The 19,332-nt window shown below is 43.2% G+C and overlaps 17 non-coding genes across 17 annotated transcripts; all 17 read left to right on the top strand.

Annotated features, from left to right (window-relative positions):
- The first annotated feature begins 932 nt into the window (after positions 1–932).
- trnar-ucu (transfer RNA arginine (anticodon UCU)) lies at positions 933–1,005 on the top strand. Its single transcript has one exon. It is a non-coding gene; the product is annotated as a tRNA-Arg (tRNA).
- Positions 1,006–2,884: 1,879 nt separating this feature from the next.
- On the top strand, positions 2,885–2,957 carry trnar-ucu (transfer RNA arginine (anticodon UCU)). Its single transcript has one exon. It is a non-coding gene; the product is annotated as a tRNA-Arg (tRNA).
- Positions 2,958–5,806: 2,849 nt separating this feature from the next.
- Positions 5,807–5,879, top strand: trnar-ucu (transfer RNA arginine (anticodon UCU)). Its single transcript has one exon. It is a non-coding gene; the product is annotated as a tRNA-Arg (tRNA).
- Positions 5,880–6,804: 925 nt separating this feature from the next.
- Positions 6,805–6,877, top strand: trnar-ucu (transfer RNA arginine (anticodon UCU)). Its single transcript has one exon. It is a non-coding gene; the product is annotated as a tRNA-Arg (tRNA).
- An 876-nt stretch (positions 6,878–7,753) lies between these two features.
- trnay-gua (transfer RNA tyrosine (anticodon GUA)) lies at positions 7,754–7,841 on the top strand. The gene is given in 2 exon segments: positions 7,754–7,790; positions 7,806–7,841. It is a non-coding gene; the product is annotated as a tRNA-Tyr (tRNA).
- A 1,264-nt stretch (positions 7,842–9,105) lies between these two features.
- trnay-gua (transfer RNA tyrosine (anticodon GUA)) lies at positions 9,106–9,192 on the top strand. The gene is given in 2 exon segments: positions 9,106–9,142; positions 9,157–9,192. It is a non-coding gene; the product is annotated as a tRNA-Tyr (tRNA).
- A 1,270-nt stretch (positions 9,193–10,462) lies between these two features.
- trnay-gua (transfer RNA tyrosine (anticodon GUA)) lies at positions 10,463–10,550 on the top strand. Its single transcript is given in 2 exon segments — positions 10,463–10,499; positions 10,515–10,550. It is a non-coding gene; the product is annotated as a tRNA-Tyr (tRNA).
- Positions 10,551–11,814: 1,264 nt separating this feature from the next.
- trnay-gua (transfer RNA tyrosine (anticodon GUA)) lies at positions 11,815–11,902 on the top strand. The gene is given in 2 exon segments: positions 11,815–11,851; positions 11,867–11,902. It is a non-coding gene; the product is annotated as a tRNA-Tyr (tRNA).
- Positions 11,903–12,490: 588 nt separating this feature from the next.
- On the top strand, positions 12,491–12,577 carry trnay-gua (transfer RNA tyrosine (anticodon GUA)). Its single transcript is given in 2 exon segments — positions 12,491–12,527; positions 12,542–12,577. It is a non-coding gene; the product is annotated as a tRNA-Tyr (tRNA).
- A 589-nt stretch (positions 12,578–13,166) lies between these two features.
- On the top strand, positions 13,167–13,253 carry trnay-gua (transfer RNA tyrosine (anticodon GUA)). Its single transcript is given in 2 exon segments — positions 13,167–13,203; positions 13,218–13,253. It is a non-coding gene; the product is annotated as a tRNA-Tyr (tRNA).
- Positions 13,254–13,842: 589 nt separating this feature from the next.
- Positions 13,843–13,930, top strand: trnay-gua (transfer RNA tyrosine (anticodon GUA)). Its single transcript is given in 2 exon segments — positions 13,843–13,879; positions 13,895–13,930. It is a non-coding gene; the product is annotated as a tRNA-Tyr (tRNA).
- Positions 13,931–14,519: 589 nt separating this feature from the next.
- On the top strand, positions 14,520–14,606 carry trnay-gua (transfer RNA tyrosine (anticodon GUA)). Its single transcript is given in 2 exon segments — positions 14,520–14,556; positions 14,571–14,606. It is a non-coding gene; the product is annotated as a tRNA-Tyr (tRNA).
- A 589-nt stretch (positions 14,607–15,195) lies between these two features.
- trnay-gua (transfer RNA tyrosine (anticodon GUA)) lies at positions 15,196–15,282 on the top strand. Its single transcript is given in 2 exon segments — positions 15,196–15,232; positions 15,247–15,282. It is a non-coding gene; the product is annotated as a tRNA-Tyr (tRNA).
- Positions 15,283–15,871: 589 nt separating this feature from the next.
- trnay-gua (transfer RNA tyrosine (anticodon GUA)) lies at positions 15,872–15,958 on the top strand. Its single transcript is given in 2 exon segments — positions 15,872–15,908; positions 15,923–15,958. It is a non-coding gene; the product is annotated as a tRNA-Tyr (tRNA).
- Positions 15,959–17,050: 1,092 nt separating this feature from the next.
- trnay-gua (transfer RNA tyrosine (anticodon GUA)) lies at positions 17,051–17,137 on the top strand. Its single transcript is given in 2 exon segments — positions 17,051–17,087; positions 17,102–17,137. It is a non-coding gene; the product is annotated as a tRNA-Tyr (tRNA).
- Positions 17,138–17,725: 588 nt separating this feature from the next.
- On the top strand, positions 17,726–17,812 carry trnay-gua (transfer RNA tyrosine (anticodon GUA)). The gene is given in 2 exon segments: positions 17,726–17,762; positions 17,777–17,812. It is a non-coding gene; the product is annotated as a tRNA-Tyr (tRNA).
- A 1,002-nt stretch (positions 17,813–18,814) lies between these two features.
- On the top strand, positions 18,815–18,901 carry trnay-gua (transfer RNA tyrosine (anticodon GUA)). Its single transcript is given in 2 exon segments — positions 18,815–18,851; positions 18,866–18,901. It is a non-coding gene; the product is annotated as a tRNA-Tyr (tRNA).
- The last annotated feature ends 431 nt before the right edge of the window (positions 18,902–19,332 follow it).

Here is a 19,332-nt window from a genome sequence, read left to right as displayed (position 1 = left end):
TAAGGCACTGGCGTTCTAAGCCGTGGGTTCGAGTCCCATCTGGGCTGGATGTATGCGGAGGAAGAGAGATCAGCACGTGACACAGAGTTTGATGGATTGAAGCTTTCCGATTTACTTTTTAGAAATGAAGATTTAACTGGGATAAAAAAGGAGAATTTCATGGGCATGTCTCTGTGCCCCCCGAAATGCATTTTTTTTTACAACTGCTTCTATCAGTTCATATAGTTCATGCTGATCACACATTTCCACAGTGACTTAAGACACTGACCGCCTAATCCATTTATTGTGAGTTCAAGTATTGTTTTGGGGTACCTGAAAGTGGAGGGATGAAGTGGAAGTGTGCAGGGTAGTTAACCAAGTGATTTAGGGATCGAAACCATCCTCTGCTATCCAGTTTGCTTTGAGCAATGAAGTGCAAACAGAAGAGAAGAGCTGGGCACATAACACAGAGGTTGATGGATCGAAGATATCCAATTCTACTTTTAGAAATGAAGTGTAAACAGGGATTTTTTTTTTACATTTCAGAATTTCATGGGCATGTCTCTGTGCCCTCCGTGATTCTTTTTTTATTACTGCTTCTATCAATTCATATAGGTCATGCTGATCACAGAGAGACACAGTGGCTTAAGACACTGATCTCCTAATCCATGTATTGTGAATTCAAGTATTGTTTTGGGGTACCTGAAAGTGGAGTGATGAAGTGGAAGTGTGCCTGGCAGTTAACCCAGTGATTTATGGATCGAAACCATCCTCTGCTATTCAGTTTGCTTTAGCAATGAAGTGGAAACTGAAGTGAAAATGTTTTGACTGCTTCTGTCAGTTTGTACAGGTCATGCTGATTACAGAAGCGAAGCGGAAGCGTGATGTCTACTTTAACCACGTGTACGTTCGGTAGAAACCACTCTCTGCTATCCAGTTCATTTTCAGCAAGTGCCCCAGTGGCCTAATGGATAAGGCACTGGCCTTCTAAGCCAGGGATTGTGGGTTCGAGTCCCATCTGGGGTGGGTGTATGCGGAGGAAGAGAAATCAGCACGTGACACAGAGTTTGATGGATTGAAGCTTTCCGATTTACTTTTTAGAAATGAAGATTTAACTGGGATAAAAAAGGAGAATTTCATGGGCATGTCTCTGTGCCCTCCGAAATGCAATTTTTTTTTACAACTGCTTCTATCAGTTCATATAGGTCATGCTGATCACACATTTCCACAGTGACTTAAGACACTGACCGCCTAATCCATTTATTGTGAGTTCAAGTATTGTTTTGGGGTACCTGAAAGTGGAGGGATGAAGTGGAAGTGTGCAGGGCAGTTAACCAAGTGATTTAGGGATCGAAACCATCCTCTGCTATCCAGTTTGCTTTGAGCAATGAAGTGCAAACAGAAGAGAAGAGCTGGGCACATAACACAGAGGTTGATGGATCGAAGATATCCAAATCTACTTTTAGAAATGAAGTGTAAACAGGGATTTTTTTTTTACATTTGAGAATTTCATGGGCATGTCTCTGTGCCCTCCGTGATTCTTTTTTTATTACTGCTTCTATCAATCCATATAGGTCATGCTGATCACAGAGAGACACAGTGGCTTAAGACACTGATCTCCTAATCCATGTATTGTGAATTCAAGTATTGTTTTGGGGTACCTGAAGGGTGGAGTGATGAAGTGGAAGTGTGCCTGGCAGTTAACCCAGTGATTTATGGATCGAAACCATCCTCTGCTATTCAGTTTGCTTTAGCAATGAAGTGGAAACAGAAATATTTAACCATAATTTCATGGGCATGTCTCAGTACCCTCCGTGATTATTTTTTGACTGCTTCTGTCAGTTTGTACAGGTCATGCTGGTTACAGAAGCGAAGCGAAAGCGTGATGTCTACTTTAACCACGTGTACGTTCGGTTGAAACCACTCTCTGCTATCCAGTTCATTATCAGCAAGTGCCCCAGTGGCCTAATGGATAAGGCACTGGCGTTCTAAGCCGTGGGTTCGAGTCCCATCTGGGCTGGATGTATGCGGAGGAAGAGAGATCAGCACGTGACACAGAGTTTGATGGATTGAAGCTTTCCGATTTACTTTTTAGAAATGAAGATTTAACTGGGATAAAAAAGGAGAATTTCATGGGCATGTCTCTGTGCCCCCCGAAATGCATTTTTTTTTACAACTGCTTCTATCAGTTCATATAGTTCATGCTGATCACACATTTCCACAGTGACTTAAGACACTGACCGCCTAATCCATTTATTGTGAGTTCAAGTATTGTTTTGGGGTACCTGAAAGTGGAGGGATGAAGTGGAAGTGTGCAGGGCAGTTAACCAAGTGATTTAGGGATCGAAACCATCCTCTGCTATCCAGTTTGCTTTGAGCAATGAAGTGCAAACAGAAGAGAAGAGCTGGGCACATAACACAGAGGTTGATGGATCGAAGATATCCAATTCTACTTTTAGAAATGAAGTGTAAACAGGGATTTTTTTTTTACATTTCAGAATTTCATGGGCATGTCTCTGTGCCCTCCGTGATTCTTTTTTTATTACTGCTTCTATCAATTCATATAGGTCATGCTGATCACAGAGAGACACAGTGGCTTAAGACACTGATCTCCTAATCCATGTATTGTGAATTCAAGTATTGTTTTGGGGTACCTGAAAGTGGAGTGATGAAGTGGAAGTGTGCCTGGCAGTTAACCCAGTGATTTATGGATCGAAACCATCCTCTGCTATTCAGTTTGCTTTAGCAATGAAGTGGAAACTGAAGTGAAAATGTTTTGACTGCTTCTGTCAGTTTGTACAGGTCATGCTGATTACAGAAGCGAAGCGGAAGCGTGATGTCTACTTTAACCACGTGTACGTTCGGTAGAAACCACTCTCTGCTATCCAGTTCATTTTCAGCAAGTGCCCCAGTGGCCTAATGGATAAGGCACTGGCCTTCTAAGCCAGGGATTGTGGGTTCGAGTCCCATCTGGGGTGGGTGTATGCGGAGGAAGAGAAATCAGCACGTGACACAGAGTTTGATGGATTGAAGCTTTCTGATTTACTTTTTAGAAATGAAGATTTAACTGGGATAAAAAAGGAGAATTTCATGGGCATGTCTCTGTGCCCTCCGAAATGCAATTTTTTTTTACAACTGCTTCTATCAGTTCATATAGGTCATGCTGATCACACATTTCCACAGTGACTTAAGACACTGACCGCCTAATCCATTTATTGTGAGTTCAAGTATTGTTTTGGGGTACCTGAAAGTGGAGGGATGAAGTGGAAGTGTGCAGGGCAGTTAACCAAGTGATTTAGGGATCGAAACCATCCTCTGCTATCCAGTTTGCTTTGAGCAATAAAGTGCAAACAGAAGAGAAGAGCTGGGCACATAACACAGAGGTTGATGGATCGAAGATATCCAATTCTACTTTTAGAAATGAAGTGTAAACAGGGATTTTTTTTTTACATTTGAGAATTTCATGGGCATGTCTCTGTGCCCTCCGTGATTCTTTTTTTATTACTGCTTCTATCAATCCATATAGGTCATGCTGATCACAGAGAGACACAGTGGCTTAAGACACTGATCTCCTAATCCATGTATTGTGAATTCAAGTATTGTTTTGGGGTACCTGAAAGTGGAGTGATGAAGTGGAAGTGTGCCTGGCAGTTAACCCAGTGATTTATGGATCGAAACCATCCTCTGCTATTCAGTTTGCTTTAGCAATGAAGTGGAAACAGAAATATTAAACCATAATTTCATGGGCATGTCTCAGTGCCCTCCGTGATAATTTTTTGACTGCTTCTGTCAGTTTGTACAGGTCATGCTGATTACAGAAGCGAAGCGGAAGCGTGATGTCTACTTTAACCACGTGTACGTTCGGTAGAAACCACTCTCTGCTATCCAGTTCATTTTCAGCAAGTGCCCCAGTGGCCTAATGGATAAGGCACTGGCCTTATCCATTAGCCAGGGATTGTGGGTTCGAGTCCCATCTGGGGTGGGTGTATGCGGAGGAAGAGAGATCAGCACGTGACACAGAGTTTGATGGATTGAAGCTTTCCGATTTACTTTTTAGAAATGAAGATTTAACTGGGATAAAAAAGGAGAATTTCATGGGCATGTCTCTGTGCCCTCCGAAATGCAATTTTTTTTTACAACTGCTTCTATCAGTTCATATAGGTCATGCTGATCACACATTTCCACAGTGACTTAAGACACTGACCGCCTAATCCATTTATTGTGAGTTCAAGTATTGTTTTGGGGTACCTGAAAGTGGAGGGATGAAGAGGAAGTGTGCAGGGCAGTTAACCAAGTGATTTAGGGATCGAAACCATCCTCTGCTATCCAGTTTGCTTTGAGCAATGAAGTGCAAACAGAAGAGAAGAGCTGGGCACATAACACAGAGGTTGATGGATCGAAGCTATCCAATTCTACTTTTAGAAATGAAGTGTAAACAGGGATTTTTTTTTTACATTTCAGAATTTCATGGGCATGTCTCTGTGCCCTCCGTGATTCTTTTTTTATTACTGCTTCTATCAATTCATATAGGTCATGCTGATCACAGAGAGACACAGTGGCTTAAGACACTGATCTCCTAATCCATGTATTGTGAATTCAAGTATTGTTTTGGGGTACCTGAAAGTGGAGTGATGAAGTGGAAGTGTGCCTGGCAGTTAACCCAGTGATTTATGGATCGAAACCATCCTCTGCTATTCAGTTTGCTTTAGCAATGAAGTGGAAACAGAAATATTAAACCATAATTTCATGGGCATGTCTCAGTACCCTCCGTGATTATTTTTTGACTGCTTCTGTCAGTTTGTACAGGTCATGCTGGTTACAGAAGCGAAGCGAAAGCGTGATGTCTACTTTAACCACGTGTACGTTCGGTAGAAACCACTCTCTGCTATCCAGTTCATTTTCAGCAAGTGCCCCAGTGGCCTAATGGATAAGGCACTGGCCTTCTGGCCTTGAAGCTTTCCGATTTACTTTTTAAAAATGAAGATTTAACTGGGATAAAAAAGGAGAATTTCATGGGCATGTCTCTGTGCCCTCCGAAATGCAATTTTTTTTTACAACTGCTTCTATCAGTTCATATAGGTCATGCTGATCACACATTTCCACAGTGACTTAAGACACTGACCGCCTAATCCATTTATTGTGAGTTCAAGTATTGTTTTGGGGTACCTGAAAGTGGAGGGATGAAGTGGAAGTGTGCAGGGCAGTTAACCAAGTGATTTAGGGATCGAAACCAACCTCTGCTATCCAGTTTGCTTTGAGCAATGAAGTGCAAACAGAAGAGAAGAGCTGGGCACATAACACAGAGGTTGATGGATCGAAGATATCCAATTCTACTTTTAGAAATGAAGTGTAAACAGGGATTTTTTTTTTACATTTGAGAATTTCATGGGCATGTCTCTGTGCCCTCCGTGATTCTTTTTTTATTACTGCTTCTATCAATCCATATAGGTCATGCTGATCACAGAGAGACACAGTGGCTTAAGACACTGATCTCCTAATCCATGTATTGTGAATTCAAGTATTGTTTTGGGGTACCTGAAAGTGGAGTGATGAAGTGGAAGTGTGCCTGGCAGTTAACCCAGTGATTTATGGATCGAAACCATCCTCTGCTATTCAGTTTGCTTTAGCAATGAAGTGGAAACAGAAATATTAAACCATAATTTCATGGGCATGTCTCAGTGCCCTCCGTGATTATTTTTTGACTGCTTCTGTCAGTTTGTACAGGTCATGCTGGTTACAGAAGCGAAGTGAAAGCGTGATGTCTACTTTAACCACGTGTACGTTCGGTTGAAACCACTCTCTGCTATCCAGTTCATTATCAGCAAGTGCCCCAGTGGCCTAATGGATAAGGCACTGGCCTTCTAAGCCAGGGATTATGGGTTCGAGTCCCATGTGGGGTGGGTGTATGCGGAGGAAGAGAGATCAGCACGTGACACATAGTTTGATGGATTGAAGCTTTCCGATTTACTTTTTAGAAATGAAGATTTAACTGGGATAAAAAAGGAGAATTTCATGGGCATGTCTCTGTGCCCTCCGAAATGCAATTTTTTTTTACAACTGCTTCTATCAGTTCATATAGGTCATGCTGATCACACATTTCCACAGTGACTTAAGACACTGACCGCCTAATCCATTTATTGTGAGTTCAAGTATTGTTTTGGGGTACCTGAAAGTGGAGGGATGAAGTGGAAGTGTGCAGGGCAGTTAACCAAGTGATTTAGGGATCGAAACCATCCTCTGCTATCCAGTTTGCTTTGAGCAATGAAGTGCAAACAGAAGAGAAGAGCTGGGCACATAACACAGAGGTTGATGGATCGAAGATATCCAATTCTACTTTTAGAAATGAAGTGTAAACAGGGATTTTTTGTTTACATTTGAGAATTTCATGGGCATGTCTGTGCCCTCCGTGATTCTTTTTTTATTACTGCTTCTATCAATCCATATAGGTCATGCTGATCACAGAGAGACACAGTGGCTTAAGACACTGATCTCCTAATCCATGTATTGTGAATTCAAGTATTGTTTTGGGGTACCTGAAAGTGGAGTGATGAAGTGGAAGTGTGCCTGGCAGTTAACCCAGTGATTTATGGATCGAAACCATCCTCTGCTATTCAGTTTGCTTTAGCAATGAAGTGGAAACAGAAATATTAAACCATAATTTCATGGGCATGTCTCAGTGCCCTCCGTGATTATTTTTTGACTGCTTCTGTCAGTTTGTACAGGTCATGCTGGTTACAGAAGCGAAGTGAAAGCGTGATGTCTACTTTAACCACGTGTACGTTCGGTTGAAACCACTCTCTGCTATCCAGTTCATTATCAGCAAGTGCCCCAGTGGCCTAATGGATAAGGCACTGGCCTTCTAAGCCAGGGATTATGGGTTCGAGTCCCATGTGGGGTGGGTGTATGCGGAGGAAGAGAGAACAGCACGTGACACATGGATTGAAGCTTTCCGATTTACTTTTTAGAAATTAAGATTTAACTGGGATAAAAAAGGAGAATTTCATGGGCATGTCTCTGTGCCCTCCGAAATGCATTTTTTTTTTACAACTGCTTCTATCAGTTCATATAGTTCATGCTGATCACACATTTCCACAGTGACTTAAGACACTGACCGCCTAATCCATTTATTGTGAGTTCAAGTATTGTTTTGGGGTACCTGAAAGTGGAGGGATGAAGTGGAAGTGTGCAGGGCAGTTAACCAAGTGATTTAGGGATCGAAACCATCCTCTGCTATCCAGTTTGCTTTGAGCAATGAAGTGCAAACAGAAGAGAAGAGCTGGGCACATAACACAGAGGTTGATGAATGTTGGTATAGCAGCAGAGAGTTCTCGAGATTGCAACAGTCCTTAGGTCGCTGACTCAGAAGAGTATAACTTTTTCTGCAGTTGTGCCAAGTTTTTGACTTATGCCTATTGTTTCCTCAAAAGCAAGTCATTCCCTGAGCGGGAATCAAACCCAGGCCGCGGTGGTAAAAGAACCAAATCCTAACCGCTAGACCAAAAGGGAGAGAGAAAAATGCATTTTGCAGTGAGGGGGCTAAACAGCGATTTTATTCCTCTGCTCACTTTTTCTCTAATCCCAAACGCAACTACTTGCAATCTAAGGGGATGTAGCTCAGAGGAATAGAGCATTAGTTGAACGTACGAAGACCTGGGGGCAATCGTCAGCAGCTCCAAGAAACCGCCAAACTCAGCAGATTAATTTCTTAAAGGGAACATATGCTTCTGCCAAACCTCTGACCATCTAGGTGATGGCATTTGACTGAATTTTTTATCCTTCGATAGCTCAGTTGGTAGAGCGGAGGACTGTAGGGGATAATTGCTGTAATCCTTAGGTCGCTGGTTCAAATCCGGCTCGAAGGATTGTACTTTTTCTTGTGGCTTACGCCAACTTTTTGACAGCAGTGTACCATGACATGTGCATGACAAAAAACATCTTTCCCTGAGAGAAGAAATGTTCACTTGTTGACCTTCGATAGGAATGTTGGTATAGCAGCAGAGAGTTCTCGAGATTGCAACAGTCCTTAGGTCGCTGACTCAGACGAGTATAACTTTTTCTGCAGTTGTGCCAAGTTTTTGACTTATGCCTATTGTTTCCCCAAAAGCAAGTCATTCCCTGAGCGGGAATCAAACCCAGGCCTCGGTGGTAAAATAAATGAATCCTAACCACTAGACCAACAGGGAGAGAGAAAAATGCATTTCGCAGTGAGGGAGCTAAACAGCGATTTTATTCCTCTGCTCACTTTTTCTCTAATCCCAAATGCAACTACTTGCAATCTAAGGGGATGTAGCTCAGAGGAATAGAGCATTAGTTGAACGTACGAAGACCTGGGGGCAATCGTCAGCAGCTCCAAGAAACCACCAAACTCAGCAGAATAATTTCTTAAAGGGAACATATGCTTCTGCCAAACCTCTGACCATCTAGGTGATGGCGCTTGAGTAGATTTTTATTCTTCGATAGCTCAGTTGGTAGAGCGGAGGACTGTAGGAGAAATTGCTGTAATCCTTAGGTCGCTGGTTCAAATCCAGCTCGAAGGATTATACTTTTTCTTGTGGCTTACGCCAACTTTTTGACAGCATTGTACCATGACATGTGCTTGACAAAAAATATCTTTCCCTGAGAGAAGAAATCTTCACTTGTTGACCTTTGATAGGAATGTTGGTAGAGCAGCAGAGAGTTCTCGAGATTGCAACAGTCCATAGGTCGCTGACTCAGAAGAGTGTAACTTTTTCTGCAGTTGCGCCAAGTTTTTGACATATGCCTAGTGTTTCCCCAAAAGCAAGTCATTCCCTGAGCGGGAATCAAACCCAGGCCTCGGTGGTAAAATAAATTAATCCTAACCACTAGACCAACAGGGAGAGAGAAAAAGACATTTCGCAAGCTAGGGGTTAAACAGCGATTTTATTCCTCTGCTCACTTTTTGTCTATTCCCAAATGCAACTACTTGCAATCTAAGGGGATGTAGCTCAGAGGAATAGAGCATTTGTTGAACGTACAAAGACCTGGGGGCAATCGTCAGCAGCTCCAAGAAACCACCAAACTCAGCAGATTAATTTCTTAAAGGGAACATATGCTTCTGCCAAACCTCTGACCATCTAGGTGATGGCGTTTGACTAAATTTTTTATCCTTCGATAGCTCAGTTGGTAGAGCGGAGGACTGTAGGAGAAATTGCTGTAATCCTTAGGTTGCTGGTTCAAATCCGGCTCGAAGGATTGTACTTTTTCTTGTGGCTTACGCCAACTTTTTGACAGCAGTGTACCATGACATGTGCTTGACTGACAAAAAATATCTTTCCCTGAGAGAAGAAATCTTCACTTGTTGACCTTTGATAGGAATGTTGGTAGAGCAGCAGAGAGTTCTCGAGATTGCAACAGTCCTTAGGTCGCTGACTCAGAAGAGTATAACTTTTTCTGCAGTTGTGCCAAGTTTTTGACTTATGCCTAGTGTTTCCCCAAAAGCAAGTCATTCCCTGAGCGGGAATCAAACCCAGGCCGCGGTGGTAAAAGAACCAAATCCTAACCACTAGACCAACAGGGAGAGAGAAAAATGCATTTTGCAGTGAGGGGGCTAAACAGCGATTTTATTCCTCTGCTCACTTTTTCTCTAATCCCAAACGCAACTACTTGCAATCTAAGGGGATGTAGCTCAGAGGAATAGAGCATTAGTTGAACGTACGAAGACCTGGGGGCAATCGTCAGCAGCTCCAAGAAACCGCCAAACTCAGCAGATTAATTTCTTAAAGGGAACATATGCTTCTGCCAAACCTCTGACCATCTAGGTGATGGCGTTTGACTACATTTTTTATCCTTCGATAGCTCAGTTGGTAGAGCGAAGGACTGTAGGGGATAATTGCTGTAATCCTTAGGTCGCTGGTTCAAATCCGGCTCAAAGGATTGTACTTTTTCTTGTGGCTTACGCCAACTTTTTGACAGCAGTGTACCATGACATGTGCTTGACAAAAAATATCTTTCCCTGAGAGAAGAAATGTTCACTTGTTGACCTTTGATAGGAATGTTGGTATAGCAGCAGAGAGTTCTCGAGATTGCAACAGTCCTTAGGTCGCTGACTCAGAAGAGTATAACTTTTTATGCAGTTGTGCCAAGTTTTTGACTTATGCCTATTGTTTCCTCAAAAGCAAGTCATTCCCTGAGCGGGAATCAAACCCAGGCCGCGGTGGTAAAAGAACCAAATCCTAACCGCTAGACCAAAAGGGAGAGAGAAAAATGCATTTTGCAGTGAGGGGGCTAAACAGCGATTTTATTCCTCTGCTCACTTTTTCTCTAATCCCAAACGCAACTACTTGCAATCTAAGGGGATGTAGCTCAGAGGAATAGAGCATTAGTTGAACGTACGAAGACCTGGGGGCAATCGTCAGCAGCTCCAAGAAACCGCCAAACTCAGCAGATTAATTTCTTAAAGGGAACATATGCTTCTGCCAAACCTCTGACCATCTAGGTGATGGCATTTGACTGAATTTTTTATCCTTCGATAGCTCAGTTGGTAGAGCGGAGGACTGTAGGGGATAATTGCTGTAATCCTTAGGTCGCTGGTTCAAATCCGGCTCGAAGGATTGTACTTTTTCTTGTGGCTTACGCCAACTTTTTGACAGCAGTGTACCATGACATGTGCATGACAAAAAACATCTTTCCCTGAGAGAAGAAATGTTCACTTGTTGACCTTCGATAGGAATGTTGGTATAGCAGCAGAGAGTTCTCGAGATTGCAACAGTCCTTAGGTCGCTGACTCAGACGAGTATAACTTTTTCTGCAGTTGTGCCAAGTTTTTGACTTATGCCTATTGTTTCCCCAAAAGCAAGTCATTCCCTGAGCGGGAATCAAACCCAGGCCTCGGTGGTAAAATAAATGAATCCTAACCACTAGACCAACAGGGAGAGAGAAAAATGCATTTCGCAGTGAGGGAGCTAAACAGCGATTTTATTCCTCTGCTCACTTTTTCTCTAATCCCAAACGCAACTACTTGCAATCTAAGGGGATGTAGCTCAGAGGAATAGAGCATTAGTTGAACGTACGAAGACCTGGGGGCAATCGTCAGCAGCTCCAAGAAACCACCAAACTCAGCAGAATAATTTCTTAAAGGGAACATATGCTTCTGCCAAACCTCTGACCATCTAGGTGATGGCGCTTGAGTAGATTTTTATTCTTCGATAGCTCAGTTGGTAGAGCGGAGGACTGTAGGAGAAATTGCTGTAATCCTTAGGTCGCTGGTTCAAATCCAGCTCGAAGGATTATACTTTTTCTTGTGGCTTACGCCAACTTTTTGACAGCATTGTACCATGACATGTGCTTGACAAAAAATATCTTTCCCTGAGAGAAGAAATCTTCACTTGTTGACCTTTGATAGGAATGTTGGTAGAGCAGCAGAGAGTTCTCGAGATTGCAACAGTCCTTAGGTCGCTGACTCAGAAGAGTATAACTTTTTCTGCAGTTGTGCCAGGTTTTTGACTTATGCCTAGTGTTTCCCCAAGAGCAAGTCATTCCCTGAGCGGGAATCAAACCCAGGCCGCGGTGGTAAAAGAACCAAATCCTAACCACTAGACCAACAGGGAGAGAGAAAAATGCATTTTGCAGTGAGGGGGCTAAACAGCGATTTTATTCCTCTGCTCACTTTTTCTCTAATCCCAAACGCAACTACTTGCAATCTAAGGGGATGTAGCTCAGAGGAATAGAGCATTAGTTGAACGTACGAAGACCTGGGGGCAATCGTCAGCAGCGCCAAGGAACCACCAAACTCAGCAGATTAATTTCTTAAAGGGAACATATGCTTCTGCCAAACCTCTGACCATCTAGGTGATGGCATTTGACTGAATTTTTTATCCTTCGATAGCTCAGTTGGTAGAGCGGAGGACTGTAGGGGATAATTGCTGTAATCCTTAGGTCGCTGGTTCAAATCCGGCTCGAAGGATTGTACTTTTTCTTGTGGCTTACGCCAACTTTTTGACAGCAGTGTACCATGACATGTGCATGACAAAAAACATCTTTCCCTGAGAGAAGAAATGTTCACTTGTTGACCTTCGATAGGAATGTTGGTACAGCAGCAGAGAGTTCTCGAGATTGCAACAGTCCTTAGGTCGCTGACTCAGACGAGTATAACTTTTTCTGCAGTTGTGCCAAGTTTTTGACTTATGCCTATTGTTTCCCCAAAAGCAAGTCATTCCCTGAGCGGGAATCAAACCCAGGCCTCGGTGGTAAAATAAATGAATCCTAACCACTAGACCAACAGGGAGAGAGAAAAATGCATTTCGCAGTGAGGGAGCTAAACAGCGATTTTATTCCTCTGCTCACTTTTTCTCTAATCCCAAACGCAACTACTTGCAATCTAAGGGGATGTAGCTCAGAGGAATAGAGCATTAGTTGAACGTACGAAGACCTGGGGGCAATCGTCAGCAGCTCCAAGAAACCACCAAACTCAGCAGAATAATTTCTTAAAGGGAACATATGCTTCTGCCAAACCTCTGACCATCTAGGTGATGGCGCTTGAGTAGATTTTTATTCTTCGATAGCTCAGTTGGTAGAGCGGAGGACTGTAGGAGAAATTGCTGTAATCCTTAGGTCGCTGGTTCAAATCCAGCTCGAAGGATTATACTTTTTCTTGTGGCTTACGCCAACTTTTTGACAGCATTGTACCATGACATGTGCTTGACAAAAAATATCTTTCCCTGAGAGAAGAAATCTTCACTTGTTGACCTTTGATAGGAATGTTGGTAGAGCAGCAGAGAGTTCTCGAGATTGCAACAGTCCTTAGGTCGCTGACTCAGAAGAGTATAACTTTTTCTGCAGTTGTGCCAGGTTTTTGACTTATGCCTAGTGTTTCCCCAAGAGCAAGTCATTCCCTGAGCGGGAATCAAACCCAGGCCGCGGTGGTAAAAGAACCAAATCCTAACCACTAGACCAACAGGGAGAGAGAAAAATGCATTTTGCAGTGAGGGGGCTAAACAGCGATTTTATTCCTCTGCTCACTTTTTCTCTAATCCCAAACGCAACTACTTGCAATCTAAGGGGATGTAGCTCAGAGGAATAGAGCATTAGTTGAACGTACGAAGACCTGGGGGCAATCGTCAGCAGCGCCAAGGAACCACCAAACTCAGCAGATTAATTTCTTAAAGGGAACATATGCTTCTGCCAAACCTCTGACCATCTAGGTGATGGCGTTTGACTACATTTTTTAGCCTTCGATAGCTCAGTTGGTAGAGCGGAGGACTGTAGGAGAAATTGCTGTAATCCTTAGGTCGCTGGTTCAAATCCGGCTCGAAGGATTATACATTTTCTTGTGGATTACGCCAACTTTTTGACAGCATTGTACCATGACATGTGCTTGACAAAAAATATCTTTCCCTGAGAGAAGAAATCTTCACTTGTTGACCTTTGATAGGAATGTTGGTATAGCAGCAGAGAGTTCTCGAGATTGCAACAGTCCTTAGGTCGCTGACTCAGAAGAGTATAACTTTTTCTGCAGTTGTGCCAAGTTTTTGACTTATGCCTAGTGTTTCCCCAAAAGCAAGTCATTCCCTGAGCGGGAATCAAACCCAGGCCTCGGTGGTAAAAGAAATGAATCCTAACCACTAGACCAACAGGGAGAGAGAAAAATGCATTTTGCAGTGAGGGAGCTAAACAGCGATTTTATTCCTCTGCTCACTTTTTCTCTAATCCCAAACGCAACTACTTGCAATCTAAGGGGATGTAGCTCAGAGGAATAGAGCATTAGTTGAACGTACGAAGACCTGGGGGCAATCGTCAGCAGCTCCAAGAAACCGCCAAACTCAGCAGATTAATTTCTTAAAGGGAACATATGCTTCTGCCAAACCTCTGACCATCTAGGTGATGGCGTTTGACTACATTTTTTATCCTTCGATAGCTCAGTTGGTAGAGCGGAGGACTGTAGCGGATAATTGCTGTAATCCTTAGGTCGCTGGTTCAAATCCGGCTCGAAGGATTGTACTTTTTCTTGTGGCTTACGCCAACTTTTTGACAGCAGTGTACCATGACATGTGCTTGACAAAAAATATCTTTCCCTGAGAGAAGAAATGTTCACTTGTTGACCTTTGATAGGAATGTTGGTATAGCAGCAGAGAGTTCTCGAGATTGCAACAGTCCTTAGGTCGCTGACTCAGAAGAGTATAACTTTTTCTGCAGTTGTGCCAAGTTTTTGACTTATGCCTATTGTTTCCCCAAAAGCAAGTCATTCCCTGAGCGGGAATCAAACCCAGGCCTCGGTGGTAAAATAAATGAATCCTAACCACTAGACCAACAGGGAGAGAGAAAAATGCATTTTGCAGTGAGGGAGCTAAACAGCGATTATATTCCTCTGCTCACTTTTTCTCTAATCCCAAACGCAACTACTTGCAATCTAAGGGGATGTAGCTCAGAGGAATAGAGCATTAGTTGAACGTACGAAGACCTGGGGGCAATCGTCAGCAGCTCCAAGAAACCACCAAACTCAGCAGAATAATTTCTTAAAGGGAACATATGCTTCTGCCAAACCTCTGACCATCTAGGTGATGGCGCTTGAGTACATTTTTTATGCTTCGATAGCTCAGTTGGTAGAGCGGAGGACTGTAGGAGAAATTGCAGTAATCCTTAGGTCGCTGGTTCAAATCCGGCTCGAAGGATTGTACTTTTTCTTGTGGCTTACGCCAACTTTTTGACAGCAGTGTACCATGACATGAGCTTGACAAAAAATATCTTTCCCTGAGAGAAGAAATGTTCACTTGTTGACCTTTGATAGGAATGTTGGTATAGCAGCAGAGAGTTCTCGAGATTGCAACAGTCCTTAGGTCGCTGACTCAGACGAGTATAACTTTTTCTGCAGTTGTGCCAAGTTTTTGACTTATGCCTAGTGTTTCCCCAAAAGCAAGTCATTCCCTGAGCGGGAATCAAACCCAGGCCTCGGTGGTAAAATAAATGAATCCTAACCACTAGACCAACAGGGAGAGAGAAAAATGCATTTTGCAGTGAGGGAGCTAAACAGCGATTTGATTCCTCTGCTCACTTTTTCTCTAATCCCAAACGCAACTACTTGCAATCTAAGGGGATGTAGCTCAGAGGAATAGAGCATTAGTTGAACGTACGAAGACCTGGGGGCAATCGTCAGCAGCTCCAAGAAACCACCAAACTCAGCAGAATAATTTCTTAAAGGGAACATATGCTTCTGCCAAACCTCTGACCATCTAGGTGATGGCGCTTGAGTACATTTTTTATGCTTCGATAGCTCAGTTGGTAGAGCGGAGGACTGTAGGAGAAATTGCAGTAATCCTTAGGTCGCTGGTTCAAATCCGGCTCGAAGGATTATACTTTTTCTTGTGGCTTACGCCAACTTTTTGACAGCATTGTACCATGACATGTGCTTGACAAAAAATATCTTTCCCTGAGAGAAGAAATGTTCACTTGTTGACCTTTGATAGGAATGTTGGTATAGCAGCAGAGAGTTCTCGAGATTGCAACAGTCCTTAGGTCGCTGACTCAGAAGAGTATAACTTTTTCTGCAGTTGTGCCAAGTTTTTGACTTATGCCTAGTGTTTCCCCAAGAGCAAGTCATTCCCTGAGCGGGAATCAAACCCAGGCCGCGGTGGTAAAAGAACCAAATCCTAACCACTAGACCAACAGGGAGAGAGAAAAATGCATTTTGCAGTGAGGGGGCTAAACAGCGATTTTATTCCTCTGCTCACTTTTTCTCTAATCCCAAACGCAACTACTTGCAATCTAAGGGGATGTAGCTCAGAGGAATAGAGCATTAGTTGAACGTACGAAGACCTGGGGGCAATCGTCAGCAGCGCCAAGAAACCACCAAACTCAGCAGATTAATTTCTTAAAGGGAACATATGCTTCTGCCAAACCTCTGACCATCTAGGTGATGGCGTTTGACTACATTTTTTATCCTTCGATAGCTCAGTTGGTAGAGCGGAGGACTGTAGGAGAAATTGCTGTAATCCTTAGGTCGCTGGTTCAAATCCGGCTCGAAGGATTCTACTTTTTCTTTTGGCTTACGCCAACTTTTTGACAGCAGTGTACCATGACATGTGCTTGACTGACAAAAAATGTCTTTCCCTGAGAGAAGAAATCTTCACTTGTTGACCTTTGATAGGAATGTTGGTATAGCAGGAGAGAGTTCTCGAGATTGCAACAGTCCTTAGGTCGCTGACTCAGAAGAGTATAACTTTTTCTGCAGTTGTGCCAAGTTTTTGACTTATGCCTAGTGTTTCCCCAATCTAAGGGGATGTAGCTCAGAGGAATAGAGCATTAGTTGAACGTACGAAGACCTGGGGACAATCGTCAGCAGCTCCAAGAAACCACCAAACTCAGCAGAATAATTTCTTAAAGGGAACATATGCTTCTGCCAAACCTCTGACCATCTAGGTGATGGCGCTTGAGTAGATTTTTATTCTTCGATAGCTCAGTTGGTAGAGCGGAGGACTGTAGGAGAAATTGCTGTAATCCTTAGGTCGCTGGTTCAAATCCGGCTCGAAGGATTATACTTTTTCTTGTGGTTTACGCCAACTTTTTGACAGCATTGTACCATGACATGTGCTTGACAAAAATATCTTTCCCTGAGAGAAGAAATCTTCACTTGTTGACCTTTGATAGGAATGTTGGTAGAGCAGCAGAGAGTTCTCGAGATTGCAACAGTCCTTAGGTCGCTGACTCAGAAGAGTATAACTTTTTCTGCAGTTGTGCCAAGTTTTTGACTTATGCCTAGTGTTTCCCCAAGAGCAAGTCATTCCCTGAGCGGGAATCAAACCCAGGCCGCGGTGGTAAAAGAACCAAATCCTAACCACTAGACCAACAGGGAGAGAGAAAAATGCATTTTGCAGTGAGGGGGCTAAACAGCGATTTTATTCCTCTGCTCACTTTTTCTCTAATCCCAAACGCAACTACTTGCAATCTAAGGGGATGTAGCTCAGAGGAATAGAGCATTAGTTGAACGTACGAAGACCTGGGGGCAATCGTCAGCAGCTCCAAGAAACCACCAAACTCAGCAGAATAATTTCTTAAAGGGAACATATGCTTCTGCCAAACCTCTGACCATCTAGGTGATGGCGCTTGAGTACATTTTTATGCTTCGATAGCTCAGTTGGTAGAGCGGAGGACTGTAGGAGAAATTGCTGTAATCCTTAGGTCGCTGGTTCAAATCCGGCTCGAAGGATTATACTTTTTCTTGTGGCTTACGCCAACTTTTTGACAGCATTGTACCATGACATGTGCTTGACAAAAATATCTTTCCCTGAGAGAAGAAATCTTCACTTGTTGACCTTTGATAGGAATGTTGGTAGAGCAGCAGAGAGTTCTCGAGATTGCAACAGTCCTTAGGTCGCTGACTCAGAAGAGTATAACTTTTTCTGCAGTTGTGCCAAGTTTTTGACTTATGCCTAGTGTTTCCCCAAGAGCAAGTCATTCCCTGAGCGGGAATCAAACCCAGGCCGCGGTGGTAAAAGAACCAAATCCTAACCACTAGACCAACAGGGAGAGAGAAAAATGCATTTTGCAGTGACGGGGCTAAACAGCGATTTTATTCCTCTGCTCACTTTTTCTCTAATCCCAAACGCAACTACTTGCAATCTAAGGGGATGTAGCTCAGAGGAATAGAGCATTAGTTGAACGTACGAAGACCTGGGGGCAATCGTCAGCAGCGCCAAGAAACCACCAAACTCAGCAGATAAATTTCTTAAAGGGAACATATGCTTCTGCCAAACCTCTGACCATCTAGGTGATGGCGTTTGACTACATTTTTTAGCCTTCGATAGCTCAGTTGGTAGAGCGGAGGACTGTAGGAGAAATTGCTGTAATCCTTAGGTCGCTGGTTCAAATCCGGCTCGAAGGATTGTACTTTTTCTTTTGGCTTACGCCAACTTTTTGACAGCAGTGTACCATGACATGTGCTTGACTGACAAAAAATGTCTTTCCCTGAGAGAAGAAATCTTCACTTGTTGACCTTTGATAGGAATGTTGGTATAGCAGCAGAGAGTTCTCGAGATTGCAACAGTCCTTAGGTCGCTGACTCAGAAGAGTATAACTTTTTCTGCAGTTGTGCCAAGTTTTTGACTTATGCCTAGTGTTTCCCCAAAAGCAAGTCATTCCCTGAGCGGGAATCAAACCCAGGCCTCGGTGGTAAAATAAATGAATCCTAACCACTAGACCAACAGGGAGAGAGAAAAATGCATTTTGCAGTGAGGGAGCTAAACAGCGATTTTATTCCTCTGCTCACTTTTTCTCTAATCCCAAACGCAACTACTTGCAATCTAAGGGGATGTAGCTCAGAGGAATAGAGCATTAGTTGAACGTACGAAGACCTGGGGGCAATCGTCAGCAGCTCCAAGAAACCACCAAACTGAGTTGGTAGAGCGGAGGACTGTAGGAGAAATTGCTGTAATCCTTAGGTCGCTGGTTCAAATCCGGCTCGAAGGATTATACTTTTTCTTGTGGATTACGCCAACTTTTTGACAGCAGTGTACCATGACATGTGCTTGACTGACAAAAAATGTCTTTCCCTGAGAGAAGAAATCTTCACTTGTTGACCTTTGATAGGAATGTTGGTATAGCAGGAGAGAGTTCTCGAGATTGCAACAGTCCTTAGGTCGCTGACTCAGAAGAGTATAACTTTTTCTGCAGTTGTGCCAAGTTTTTGACTTATGCCTAGTGTTTCCCCAATCTAAGGGGATGTAGCTCAGAGGAATAGAGCATTAGTTGAACGTACGAAGACCTGGGGACAATCGTCAGCAGCTCCAAGAAACCACCAAACTCAGCAGAATAATTTCTTAAAGGGAACATATGCTTCTGCCAAACCTCTGACCATCTAGGTGATGGCGCTTGAGTACATTTTTATGCTTCGATAGCTCAGTTGGTAGAGCGGAGGACTGTAGGAGAAATTGCTGTAATCCTTAGGTCGCTGGTTCAAATCCGGCTCGAAGGATTATACTTTTTCTTGTGGTTTACGCCAACTTTTTGACAGCATTGTACCATGACATGTGCTTGACAAAAATATCTTTCCCTGAGAGAAGAAATCTTCACTTGTTGACCTTTGATAGGAATGTTGGTAGAGCAGCAGAGAGTTCTCGAGATTGCAACAGTCCTTAGGTCGCTGACTCAGAAGAGTATAACTTTTTCTGCAGTTGTGCCAAGTTTTTGACTTATGCCTAGTGTTTCCCCAAGAGCAAGTCATTCCCTGAGCGGGAATCAAACCCAGGCCGCGGTGGTAAAAGAACCAAATCCTAACCACTAGACCAACAGGGAGAGAGAAAAATGCATTTTGCAGTGAGGGGGCTAAACAGCGATTTTATTCCTCTGCTCACTTTTTCTCTAATCCCAAACGCAACTACTTGCAATCTAAGGGGATGTAGCTCA

Source organism: Oncorhynchus clarkii, unplaced genomic scaffold (assembly GCF_045791955.1).
Source record: "Oncorhynchus clarkii lewisi isolate Uvic-CL-2024 unplaced genomic scaffold, UVic_Ocla_1.0 unplaced_contig_1345_pilon_pilon, whole genome shotgun sequence".
Taxonomy (NCBI): Eukaryota; Metazoa; Chordata; class Actinopteri; order Salmoniformes; family Salmonidae; genus Oncorhynchus; species Oncorhynchus clarkii.
The sequence above is the reverse complement of the archived record's forward strand: the minus strand, read 5'-3'. Positions and strand labels throughout refer to the sequence as shown.